The sequence below is a fragment of the Chanodichthys erythropterus genome, chromosome 8 (genome assembly GCF_024489055.1).
Source record: "Chanodichthys erythropterus isolate Z2021 chromosome 8, ASM2448905v1, whole genome shotgun sequence".
Lineage (NCBI taxonomy): Eukaryota > Metazoa > Chordata > Actinopteri > Cypriniformes > Xenocyprididae > Chanodichthys > Chanodichthys erythropterus.
In genome coordinates this window covers 46,708,952-46,722,556 of record NC_090228.1, presented here as the reverse complement: position 1 = coordinate 46,722,556, position 13,605 = coordinate 46,708,952, and positions in this window count along the sequence as shown.

The window sequence follows — 13,605 nt, the reverse complement described above, 5'->3', positions numbered from 1 at the left end:
CAAAAAAATTAAGAAATATATCGTAAATTCACTCCTCAGGTCCTTGCAATGGCTTCCAGTTACATTTAGAATTGATTTAAAGCACTGTTACTTAAGGTACTGTTTAAAAATCACTCAATGGCCTAGGACCCAAATACACTGCAGACATGCTCATTGAATATATATATCATCAGGATCAGTTAGAAATACCAAGGAATCACTCAAGCAAGGAGTCTGCCTTTAGCAGTAGTCACATTCAAATCCAGACTCAAAACACATCTGTTTAGCTGTGCATTTACTGAATGAGCACTTTGACACTGTATGTCCAACTGATTAAATCTTTATCTTATCTATGTATCATCTTTTTTATCCTTTTATTTTTATAACTGTTTTAATTGATCCTTGTATTTATTTTTGGCTAGGGATGTCTGGTTGGAAGAGTTGAGAGAATTAGGAATGAGATGCAGTGAGAATACTCCACTCTATTAACACTCTGGGGTGGGCGGTCACGCCAAGGTGATCACAGCGTTTTTTTTCTAACCAGTGTGAAAGAGACTCAAAATACTCTGTCAATGTTGCACATACAATTAAGAGTTATACACCATTTTAATCTGTGGAATATTTTCTTTTATTTGTGTACACTCAGAGCAAAAACAAAATGTTGTGCTTTTTGTAAAATAAACAAAACCAACATGATGCGTGATCTCTCGTCTCCCTCTGAACGAAGACAAATCTGATAGTTCTCAGAAAATGAACTGTAACTTAGTGAATACTAATCACAAAAAAATTAGACTTATGTCTAAAAAAATGTTGAAATGTCAGGTTTTAAATCGTGTAAGTCAAATCGAAAACAAATATTCTGTGTTTATGTAATCTGTATGAAAAGAGAGCCATGTCAGAAATCCGTGATTCAGCTCATTATCCGCTAATGCGGCCACGCCCACGGAGCCAGCGCTATTCAGACGCAAATTCTGAGTCAATACATGCATACATGTCGTTCTCAATCGTGTATTTATTGTCTTGAAAAGTGTTTTGAATAGCCATAGTTGTAGCGATCTCTGGCCTCTGTTAGTTCAGTTATTTCCTGGATTGCCTATTCTTCTTCAGTGCTCAGGCATTTGTGGACAAAAGGGGCAGAGCGCCCACTCCGGCTTCAAGTATGAATTGTAAACACAGTATCCAGCACTCATTGTAATGACAATAAATCCTGAATATTACCTCCTCTGTATAGAAATTTGACAAACATATGAGAATCCATCAATATTTCTCCAAATGTGCATGCTTTTAAGCTAAAAGCCTATATGAAATGCCATAGAGGTAACATAATTGTTCAGACACTTTGCATCACAGAAATACATTATATTTTAAAGAATATAATAGAATACCATTATTTTAAATTGTAATAATATTTCATAGTGTTGCTGTTTTTTTCTGTATGTTTGATATACACCATGAGCTTGAGACATGATCAATGTCTCACAGGTTTTCTTCTTTACAGCCTACCTGACTGAAAGGCCTCATTATTTATGCAGCTCATTAGAGCTCTTTATGCAATTCTTTTGTCTTCTCAGGTGTAAATGACCCATTATACATGAGGATTCACGCCTCCCACGCATACTGTGTTTCTTGACCAAAGATGTTTTAGAAAATTTAAATCTCTCTATTGTTTTATATGAAGGAGTAGGCAGCATAATTTTTACCTCATTTTTGAAGCAAAAACTCTAGTCTACAACCTCAAATACCCAGAAGTCTTTTGAACAAAGATTTAATATATATTTTTTGGCCTTATTTCAGTGACTTAAGTTTTTTGTTTTTTCAATAACCACACATAAACGTTATTCCTTCAAAAACACAATCATGTACATACATGTTCCTCACATATTATTGTAGACTAGTTTGTGCTGAATACAGTGTAATGACACTTTTGTCATTTATATGTTTATGAACACAACTGAAAAAAGCACAAATGTCAGGGCATGTCAAAACTTCTCCAGGGCCCCAAAAATCCTCAGACCCCTGAGGGTTAAAGACAGGAACACACCAAGCTGACGCCGACAAACTAGTGGCGACGAAAGCAGACTGCGGGGTCAGCTCACATCAGCAGCCTCTGTGTCCAAAGTTGGCCTGACACACCAAACCAGCGGTCGACAGCTGACGGCCAAGTAACATGTCTGTTCTGTGCCTGCGTAGGATGAAATGTCTTTCCGTACCAGCAGGTGGCAATAGCTGAACAGCCAATCAGAATGATCGGGTGTATTTCCCAAAAGCATTGTTAGCCAATTAACATTGCAAGTTCCGTCGTTTCTTACATAGTTCAATGATTTGGTGTTTCCCGAAACCACAGTTCAAATGAACATTCGCAAACTGCATCGCAAACTTGTGTGGTTGGAACGACAGCTCTCGAGCTGTGGTTAGAAGCATAGTTTCCTGTTTTTTATGACATGTGGACTTAATAAATCGTTATCTTGAGGAAAATAAGGAAGCTGACATTAAGTACAACGTATATTTTTTATTTTGAATATATACAAATATCATTTATATATTTTAGTTTGTCAAGAGATTTAAAGTACTGTTTTTGGAGAGTGCGCATGTGCGTACATGCTCTAGTAGGCCTACGTCAGAATAAGCATTTGATTTAATCTGGAAATAAATCAAAATAACTGAGGAAAATGAGAATTAGTCCTCTAATGTCCATTTCTGTAATTTCTAGCAGAAATTTCTAGCATTAATTCGATTTCAAACTGATTAATTTAAAGAAGTTATTACTCCACCACCTGGGTGACGTCATTCACCAACGTGGTGGAACAACAGGTTTGCGACAATACGGTTTCGGGAAACATTCGTGACTAGCTAGTTGATTTGTTCAACGATGCATCGTACTATAGTAATTCAGCAGTGAGTTACATCGTTGTTTGGGAAACGCACCCCAGATGGCCCGACAAGCTACGACACCGGTTCAACATGTCGAATCGGGTGAAAAATGCAGACGAGGACCAATTTCAGCCAATGGTGTGGAACACACTGAGAAAACTTAGTCGGCTGACGAACAAAAACTGCTCGACAGCCGAATGTCGGCTTGGTGTGTTACTGCCTTAAAGGGTTGAGGGACACTGAAAGCCATCAGAGGCAGAGTGTGGTGGATACTCTACCCCATTAAGAGTTTGAAGGGGCTGTGGTAGATTTTTTCCCTACGCACCTGACTTAGTTAAACCCGTGTGTCCCAAACACCCATAAACCTATAAATTTATACTCTACTGAGCGTACTTTTAATACCTGTTCGAGTCGGCCGACGTCTCGGCCTATTTTGGGGCACTATCACCTGATACTAAGCTCTTTAGTGCTCCTCACCTCCACTAAACACTATCACTATAGTATAGAAAAAGATCTCTAGTGCTTAGGTTTGCTGCAGCCTAAAAACCAGACAGACTCCAGTCTATGCCTCAGGAATATGCTTTAATCACGTGTAACGTCTGGATGGATCCGTTCAGAGTCAATAAACTTTGGAGTTTTCAGAATGCTTTTTAACCTGATGAACTTTGTTTCTTAATCACTAAATCGGCTCCGAACAGTCTACTAAAGATGAGCCCACTTGACACCTTTGTTGCCCTCCGAGGTAACACAGCAGGCCCACTTTCCTTGCTCTTAGGACATCAAAGGGGCCCCTCATGTGGACTATGGGCCAGATCCACATTCCAGCACCCACACACACTGGCACACACAAAAACACACACACAGACACACATACAGAAACACACAAACATAAATTTTTAACTGTATATATATCCTACCACTATGCTGAAATATATATTTAATATATTTTAGGGCCTATGCATGTTTCCTAGTGTTTAAATTAGTGTATTTGTGCTAGTGTGCATTTTAACGATATAATTTTGTCTGTAAACCATAACTTCTTGTTTATGCCTTTCTAATCTGGCGAGTTTGGTCTCTCCGTAAAGCTCCGGACTCGAGCTATTTACTGAGGTGGGTCACATGGCTGACATATGCATTTTTCTATGTGTTTTTAATGATACTGTGAAGAAAGCACTCGATCTCGAAATCCGGTCTGATGGCCACTAAGTATGCAAATTCATCTAGGAGACCAAACCAAGGAACTTTGCCCGCCAGATAGTGCTGCGCATCTATTGGCCGCTACAATTCAGGAGGTGTGTTAGTTTGGGTTTCCATAAAAACAACACCACACACCTTTTCTTATTTTCCGGTGACCTCCCGATCGGTTCTCGTGCACGTCTCCCCGGACGCCTCAGGTGACCGCGCTTCCCAATCCACGCGCGCAGCTTCGGGAGGACCACTTCCTTTCTCTCTCTCTCTCTTCGGTTAAGTTACTTAAGTTTAAACCTCCTTTTTGAAAACCCCGCCGGAGAAACCCTCTCGGAAAGGACCAAGCCAAGCGCGTTGAAACTGCTACTCACGGACTTGAACCAATAAGCAAGTATTATCATTTACCTTAAATTTGTCTAAACTGATTTCTGTGCTGGCTCTCTCAAAAGGGTTTAACTGTGTAATTTGCCATTCTTTGATCATCTTTTCTTTTCCCTGTCTTTTCTTCATTTTCATTCTCGTGTATATATATGTGTATTCTTGTATATATATTTAGATGTATAACCTCTGTATTCGTAGTTTGCATATATTAAAACGTTTATTCACGCTCGATTGTTCTGTTTGTTCTTTCAGCTGAAAACCAAGTCACTTTAACGTTTTCGATCGCTTTTATGCTTTGATGTTATAATAGGCAAGTTATTTTCATGGCCAGATAATAACTCTGTTTATAATATTCTGTGAGGGACTTAGTTTGCTGGACAAACGAACAGTTTCTCTAAATAATTATTAAACCAGAACTAATCATATATGTAATTGATTATAATTCGTTGTAATTGATTCACAATATATGTTTAATTCCCCCGTTGGGTCGATATATGAATCATAATTTATTCATAACCTTATGAATTATTATATTCATATTTCATCCATAAATTTATTAATAACCGCTACACATTCGTTACACACGGCCGGGGAGAGTTCTCATCACATTCCAGAGAATCTCTCTCCGAACAAAGGAATACAGCAGGTTTTATAGGATTTCAGGTACACTTCGCAGTCAGTATGGCATGATCTATTACTCATTATCATTAGTCTTAATACAATTGGTTCAGATTTAAGGAAAACATCTCAGTTCCTCCGTCCACGCATAAATTTAGGATTAGAACAACTGAATCACAAGATCATCAAAAAATGTCTCAGGGTTAATAGTTCAGATTACTCAATAGGTTAGAACAATTCCTCAAAGACTATTTTTTATCCCCAGAAGGATGCTGTCTAGCCAGCACAGCAGAATGTTTCTGAATCAGCAACACTCAGTCCTAGTGACTGTTACTCTATTTCTAAGTTAGATTATTATTATTAGGCCTGTAGAAGAAAAGAAATGTTAGTTCATTATTAATTAGTTCAAAAATTCCATCACAGGGCACTGTGTCACCTTTGAATTATAAGGTTCTATTTGACATTTTTGTCAAAATTGAATTATTCATATATTCTTATTTACATTATGTGAATTTTTTTAAGTTATGTTTATTTTGATACATTTCTTTTTATAACACAGAAGGGTCTATCCGCAGGAGTATGAAATGCAAATATTTTGAAGCTCAATATCTCAAAAGCTTATAGTCCAAGGTGGTGACTGGAAGCCATCAGAGCAGACAGTGTGGTGATCACTAGGAAGCCGGGAGTTGCTACTAGTGTGTCTCGCGAAACTGTTGCCTTGCCTCTGTCTAATAAATACTTTATTAATGTATTCTTTAAATTAAGAGAAATGCTTGTTCTCTTTAATCACATCCTCTGGTACTTGAGGTCTGCTGTCTTGCAAAGTTTAGCTCTAACTTTAAAAAATACACCCATTTGTAATTTTCAAGTAATCCTATACAATTTGGTTTGCTGGAGTCATGGCTGTGGGAACTAGGGGTGCTGCAGCACCACCTGTTGACAGCTGCCTCACTGCACTGGAATTTAAGATGACTCGACTAGTAATAGTTGTTTTTCATTTTCCAACTTTATTTTTAAAATTATTAAATATTTAATTTTTATATTTTTTCAAATGTGATTTGTGACTTTGATAAATAAATATAATTCATTGTGTCCGTGTTATCACTGTTAAAATTAGATTATTCAAATGAGAAAACAATGGAGTCTTTACACAGCTAAGTAGTTCAAATGGCAGTCAAAGACAAATATCTGATTTCTTTAAAAACGCTCCAGATTCTAAAAAAGCAAGGTATAAAACAAATCCGTGTCTGATAACAGAAGCACTTCAGTTGATGATGGTCTCCAAGCATCTCAATTCAATATTAATATTATAAAGTGACGAGAATATTTTTGGTGTGGCAAAAAAAAGCAGTGAAGCAGTGTTTTGAAATCTGCCATCACTAAATAAGTTTGGTATTTATATTGGTTATTTGCACCAAAAATATTCTCGTCGCTTTATAATATTAATATTGATCCACTGTACTTGCATGAACTGATTTAAATATGTTTTTAGTACCTTTATGGATCTTGAGAGAGGAAATGTCATTGCTCCCTATGGAGGCCACACGGAGCCGTCGGATTTCAACTAAAATATCTTAATTTGTGTTCCGAAGATGAACGAAGGTTCTCCTCACACACAACTCAATTTGTCTCCTCTGACCGTTGTCCTGTATAATCCTGGCTTGTCTCTGATCTCTTGGCTGCATAACAGGCTAATCGTATGGCTGTGGTCATTCACATGAGTATCCATAAACATTTACAATTTCCTCAGCATCCAAACTTTCATTGAGATTTATTGTTTTCCTATTGTTTAAATTGACCGCACTCCATCCCACAACGTCACTTCTGGTTTGGCACTTTTCAGATACGGAAGTAAAATTTTCTCACAAAAACGACTCCAGAAGCCTCACTAACGTATTTACAAGTATAGTATACATTAACTCACTGGGGGGCTCTAACCTGCAATTTGCCCTTTAAAAGTCTAAGTAGTACTATATTAATTACAATACTTCAAATAAATCTTATAGACATTTGCAAATCAAGGTCATGTCTGAGAGTAATTTTATGTGACTGCAAATATATTCCTCAAAGAATCCTCAAAAAAAAAAAAAAAAGTTCCATTGATAATAATAATCAGAAATGTTTCTTGAGCTGCAAATCAGCATGTTCGAATTTCTGAAGGATCACGTGACACTGAAGACTGGAATAATGATGCTGAAAATTTAAGCTTTGCAAAGAGTAGACAGAAGCAGAATCCAAGAGAAGGCTGTTTTCTCCAAATATCCAGCTGCAATTTTGCTGAGCATTTTAACTATTTATTTATTTACACAGTCATTCTTTGTGTGACATGAATCAGTGTGTGTTCAGGGTCTGATCTGAAGCTTTTACTGCAGGTCTGTTAAACAAGCCTGAATGTCATTTTTGCTTTAACACTTTATTTTGATCGTCCCTTTTGAACATTCTGTTGATTGTAAGTAACTATGCAACTACATGCCAACTAACTCTCATTAAAGTATTATTAGACTGTCTGCTTAATACCTGCTGTTTATTTCGATGGTCCTCCAACAGACTATAAGTAACTTTGCAAGTACATGTCAACTTATTCTAACCCTGCCAGTTTACGAAATTCTCTACTGACACTCTAATGAGAGTTATTAGACATGTAGGTACAATATTACTTATAGTCAACAGAATATGTTAAAGGAACCATCAAAAAAAAGTGAACCCATTTTTGCTTCTGCATGTGTCAAAAATATACTTTCATTATTGATTTACCACTATATACTTTATGGTGGTTTATGATTTACCACTATATACTTTATGGTGGTTTACACACCCTGGCGGTACCTATGATGAAGTAAAACAAATAAAAAAAGTCAACAAGATCTAGGCTATATCCAGATCAGATGAAGGACCTGCGCCTAGACAGGACCACAGTGCAGCCCTGAAGTGTAAACCGAGATTGTGTCAACTAGACTCTTTCCAGTGAAGGCATGATTGACATGACAGCCAGTGGCACAGATCCTCAACAAACCTGTCTCCATACCAGCATGATGAATCTTAAACCAGATGGAACTGAAATAAATATTTTGAATATTCTGATCCTAATCTGATTTGCAATGGAAATGAATCAACACTGAATTGACTCAAGCTAAACAATGACACTATTTTTAATTAATGAAAGTTACAATCACTTTAACTTTCAACATTATCAGTGGTAAAAGTAAAGATTCTCAAAGCCTTTAAAGCAGACAAAGTTACTTATTACAGTTTTTCTCAGACGCTTCGGTGCATTTCTCACATCACTATTTACATTTGCACAACAGTTAGTTCAACCTCCACAACATTTAGTCATTTGTGCACATCATAATAGCAGTTTCTCATTCCTTCGAACAAATTTCAAATGCTTTTGGACATGCATCAATTGCTTTCATACAACTCTCTGCTGTTTTATAACATTATCATTTGCTTATGTCATGTCAGTCAAAATTAACTATACTTGTGAATGCTGAATAGTCATTCCATATAAAACTAATAGTCCTCATTTCATTGCTTGAGTCATTACATACAAAAATGTTGAACTAGTTGTCAAAATCTGTCAAGCAAATTTTACACATTTTTTTAAATCTTTTTTTTTTTTTTTCCTAAAAATGTCTCCTAAATTGAACAGTTTCTCTCAGGTGAATCTCAACTTTCACTGATGAGAAGGGGAGTGTGAAGCATTAGTTGCAACCAATGATAAGCCACTTGTCTACAATCACTGTCAGAGCTGAATCCCATAAACCCCCACTTTACAAGCATATATGAACCAAGCAGGACATAGTCTGTACCATTTCTAAAATACTGTGACACACAAATGGAAGGTCAGCCTCGTGGAAGAGGGGTGAGGGTGCGAGGAGGAGGAGGAGGAGGAAGGGGAAGGGGAAGGGGAAGGGGAAGGGGAAGGGGAAGGGGACAAAAAGGGGAAGAGGAAGAAGAGGCCAAGTATATAGGCAGATCCCTGATGAAATCAGGGCTACAATTGTGGACCATGTTATCAATCATGGCCTCACAATGGCTGAGGCTGGTCGAAGGGTGCAGCCAAATGTTGGGAGAACCACCGTAAATTCAATTATTCAAACATTTCGTCGGGAGTGTGTATAAATGGACAGTAATTCAGCACTAAACAATCTGCACTGCACTACTGTCATTGTGTCATACATGAAGCTTGCAGTGGGACAAGAACTTGTCACTGTACATTTTACATTTAGACATACAGCTTTACTGCATCATACATTTAGTGTATTGTAGTGTACAGTAGTGTTACAGTAAAGATTTGCCATATTTACTGTAATTTTACTCTGCACCACAAAGGATTGCAAGACAACCTCGCAGAGGTGGAAGAGGGCCCCTTTTTACTCCGCAACAAGAGGAAGCCATTTGTGCAGTGGTTATTGCGAACAATGCCATAAGGTTGAGAGAGATACAAAGTGCTGTTATAGAGGATGACAACATCTTTGGGAATATCGAATCTGTTTCAGTCGCTACAATTGACAGAGTGCTCAGGAGAAATGAAATGCGCATGAAACAATTGTACAATGTGCCATTTGAACGGAACAGCGACAGAGTGAAGGAGCTCTGTCACCAGTATGTACAGGTAAAACATGTATGTGTTCTATGCATATTCTAATGTTCAGTGCTGTAAACTGTTTACTTTGTGTAGTGTCATGCACTACACTTACATGACAGTTCTGTGTATGTGTATTCACCGTGCATACTGTACAATATGCTATCCAAAATGCATTATGTTACACAGGAAAAGTTGTTATAGTTTTTCTCACTCCCTCTTCTGTAATAAAGCATGTACTGGAGCTGGAGGCCAGGGAACCACTGCACACATTCATATACCTTGATGAGGCGGGTTTCAATCTGGCAAAAGGTAGAAGACGTGGAAGGAATCTCATTGGACAGAGAGCAACCATTGATGTCCCAGGCCAACGAGGAGGGAATATTACTATGTGTGCAGCCATCTCAGAAAACGGCGTCTTCACCCATATCCCCCGCCTTGGTCCATACAACACTCAACATCTGCTGACTTTTTTAGACACTCTTTACAGGGACATAATCCCTGAGAATGAGAGGGGTCTAACTGGAGACCATCTGAGCAAGCATGTTGTTGTTTTGGATAATGTGCGTTTTCACCACTCAGATGTCGTCAGACAGTGGTTGGCAGCACATGATAGGATGCTGGTGGCATATCTCCCTCCCTACTCACCATTCCTAAATCCAATAGAGGAGTTTTTCTCTTCCTGGAGGTGGAAGGTATATGACCGGCATCCACATACCCAAATGGCCCTGCTAGCAGCCATGGATGCAGCATGTGATGACATCACAGCAGAGTCCTGCAGAGGGTGGATTCGCCACTCAAGAAGATACTTTCCTCGCTGCATTGCAAGAGATGATATTCGCTGTGATGTAGATGAAATTATGTGGCCAGACAGAGAGGAACGCCTGGATGTGCATGAATGATTACAGTACTATGTATGTTGTATGTTCAGTTCCTCTATGTACTGCAATATTATTTACAGTTGTGCACAGCTCTACCTAAAGGGAATTTATGTTTGTTGAAAATAAGGGTGTATTTTTTTTTTCTTTTGCAAAATGCTGTGAACAAATTAGAATTGCAAAGAGCATATGCATTACAGTAAAAATGTGAAACATACATATTCAGTGTCTTGTACTCAATTACCTCACTAAATACAGTAATGTATAACTTTACTGTATTTTTCAAATGGCTGTGCAAATAGTATATAGTGCTGTCCTGAGCATTTTCAGGTAGTGTCAACAAGATCTGACTTTTTTGCATTGAAAAACATTGAGAGTAAACTGTCATAATGAAAACATGACAAAGCCATTTGACTATCTTGTTCATAAACAATGGTGTCAGGACTTTTCATCTTGATGACACTGACACTTTCATTGACATGAATACTTGCTTTTGAGGAATGACCTATCCATTTTGAGCAAGTGACACGCTTTTGCAGGTTATCAACTAGGTTTTGCAGTTTGTACTAATTGTTTTGAGAACTGCATTAACTGTTGTGCAAATGTAAATAGTGATGTGAGAAATGCACCAAAGCGACTGAGAAAAACTAAGTTCCATGATTAAAAATACAGACAGTAGAATGGAAAAACATACTTTATAGAAAAACTTAGCTGTAACAAATAATGCACTGCTGTGAAGGAGAGGCTGTAAAACCCTTTCTTGTAATATGAGGTTCAGTCTGGTCTCATTGTTAATACGTAGGTATTAATATGTAACTTTCAAAGACACAAAATGTACATTTTTGTACGTTTAGAAAGGTGCTAAAACGTGCAATATTGATGTATTTATAGCACTAAAACATAAAAATACTTACGTTTTTACAGCGAAAAAACATAAAATATTTACAAGTCTTTGTCATAAAGATATATGTCATAAAGATATATGTTTAATTTATATATATATATAAAGATATATGTTTAATTTCCATTTTATCATTTTATCCCTAAACCCCACCCCCGAACCTTAACATACCCATAGAAAAACTGGTAACACTTTAGTTTAGGGTCCAATTCTCACTATTTATTAGTTTGTTTGTTTTTTAACATCATTATTATTTGGATATTGACTGTCATAGTTAATAGTTAGTTAATAGTGAAAATTGGACTCTAAAGTGTGACTGAAAAACCTAGCTGTAACAAATATATATATATATATATATATATGTGTGTGTGTGTGTGTGTGTGTGTGTGTGTGTGTGTGTGTGTGTGTGCTTTTGTTTATATTACATTGTGGGGACAAAATGTCCCCATGATGTAATATAAACCTGAGTTCACCCACATCGTGGGGACCAGCCAGCGGTCCCCACAATGTAAATGGGTTTATAAATCATATAGAATGAGTTTTTGTGAAAAAGTAAAAGTTTGCACAGTTTCCTGTGAGGGTTAGGTTTAGGGGTAGGGGCAGGGTAGGGGGATAGAATGTACAGTTTGTTCAGTGTAAAATGCATTGAAGTCTATGGAAAGTCCCCACAATTCACAAAAACAAACATGTGTGTGTGTGTGTGTGTGTGTGTGTGTGTGGCAAACCCGAGTATAGTTTTACACATCAGCCCAGTCTATTCTGTAATGTGATACGCAGAGTCTGGGTTTTTTGCACATTAATCTGAAAATAAATGTGGCACACCCAGTTTTTCTGATGCACTCCCAGAGTCTCCTTTTTACACAATAAAACTGGCACCCAATGTCTGACAAGTGGGTCATTCTACAGAAACGTCCACTTTTGGTATGACAAAATGTCTTAAAATGTATTTCTTTTTCTAATATTTAAACTTAGACCACATTATTATATTATACTTGGACTTTATGAATACACATAAATGACAGCTTAATGATTTTTTTTTTTTTTTTTGTACATTTATTTAAAGACTGCATGACCCCTTTTTTTGTCACTGGTGTTATCGTACTTCTCTGGCATTTTTAAACATTTTTATGAAATATTATTTCTCAATTTTTTCAGCACATGCAGTCAGAGTTACAGAATAATAATAATAATGCAAAAAATAAGGAGATTATGTTTTATTTATTTTAATCAGGTTATGGTTAATCAGGTTGAATGATGATAATTCGATTGCACAACCATGTATTTGCTATAACAATCAAAATATTTGAAAAACAGTTATAAAAAAAAGTAATGATGCAATCCTTTAAATCTTAATTCTTGAATGTAGCAGAATTCAGTGGATGTAAAATTATTCACATGTCACATCATGTCACATATGACACATATTATTTAATGTGACAGACAAAAAACAGTAACACCAGTGACAAAATGAATCACCAGTGATGTATACATAGGACCAAAGATCCTTATTCTTTAACCATAATAAAGTAGATTGGACTAAATTTTTACATTTGGTGTACAATAAAAGACTATCATTGACACTTAGTGAAAACATTCAGAAAAAGATCATAAACAACATTTTAAAACTGTCTGTAAAATACGCTGTCTGTAAAGTCGCTGCATTGAATTTAGCCATATACCCTTAATTTAGCCATATCTGCCCAAAGGAGGATTAAAAATGAGAAAGAAAAGTTATAATCACATAATCTTAGTGCTGTTTTATGCAAAATAACTAAATTAATAGCTTTAAATAAAGTTTATCTATAAAAAGGTAACACCAGTGACGGTAACACCAGTGACATTTTTCATGAAAAATACATTTTACAAAATGGCTGCTGCAAGGAATCAATCCACATGTTGTCAATCATGATATATTCACTAAATCAAGTAATTTAATCCATTTGTATTCTAGTTTTTTTTTTTTAAATTCCCTAGCAATAAAGTCACACCAGTGTCTTCAACTAAAAGCTTCATATGAAATCATGATTTTCTAATTAAAATTTCTGTTAACTGAAAAGAGATAGTGGACTTTCCATGGGACATTCTTCATTGATCTTCGGGAAATAGGAAGAAGGAAGTCAAGTGATGTCATCAGTGTGATTTTTTTTCTTTCAAAATAAGAGATTTTTGTTAAAGGTAACACCAGTGACACAACACCAGGGGAC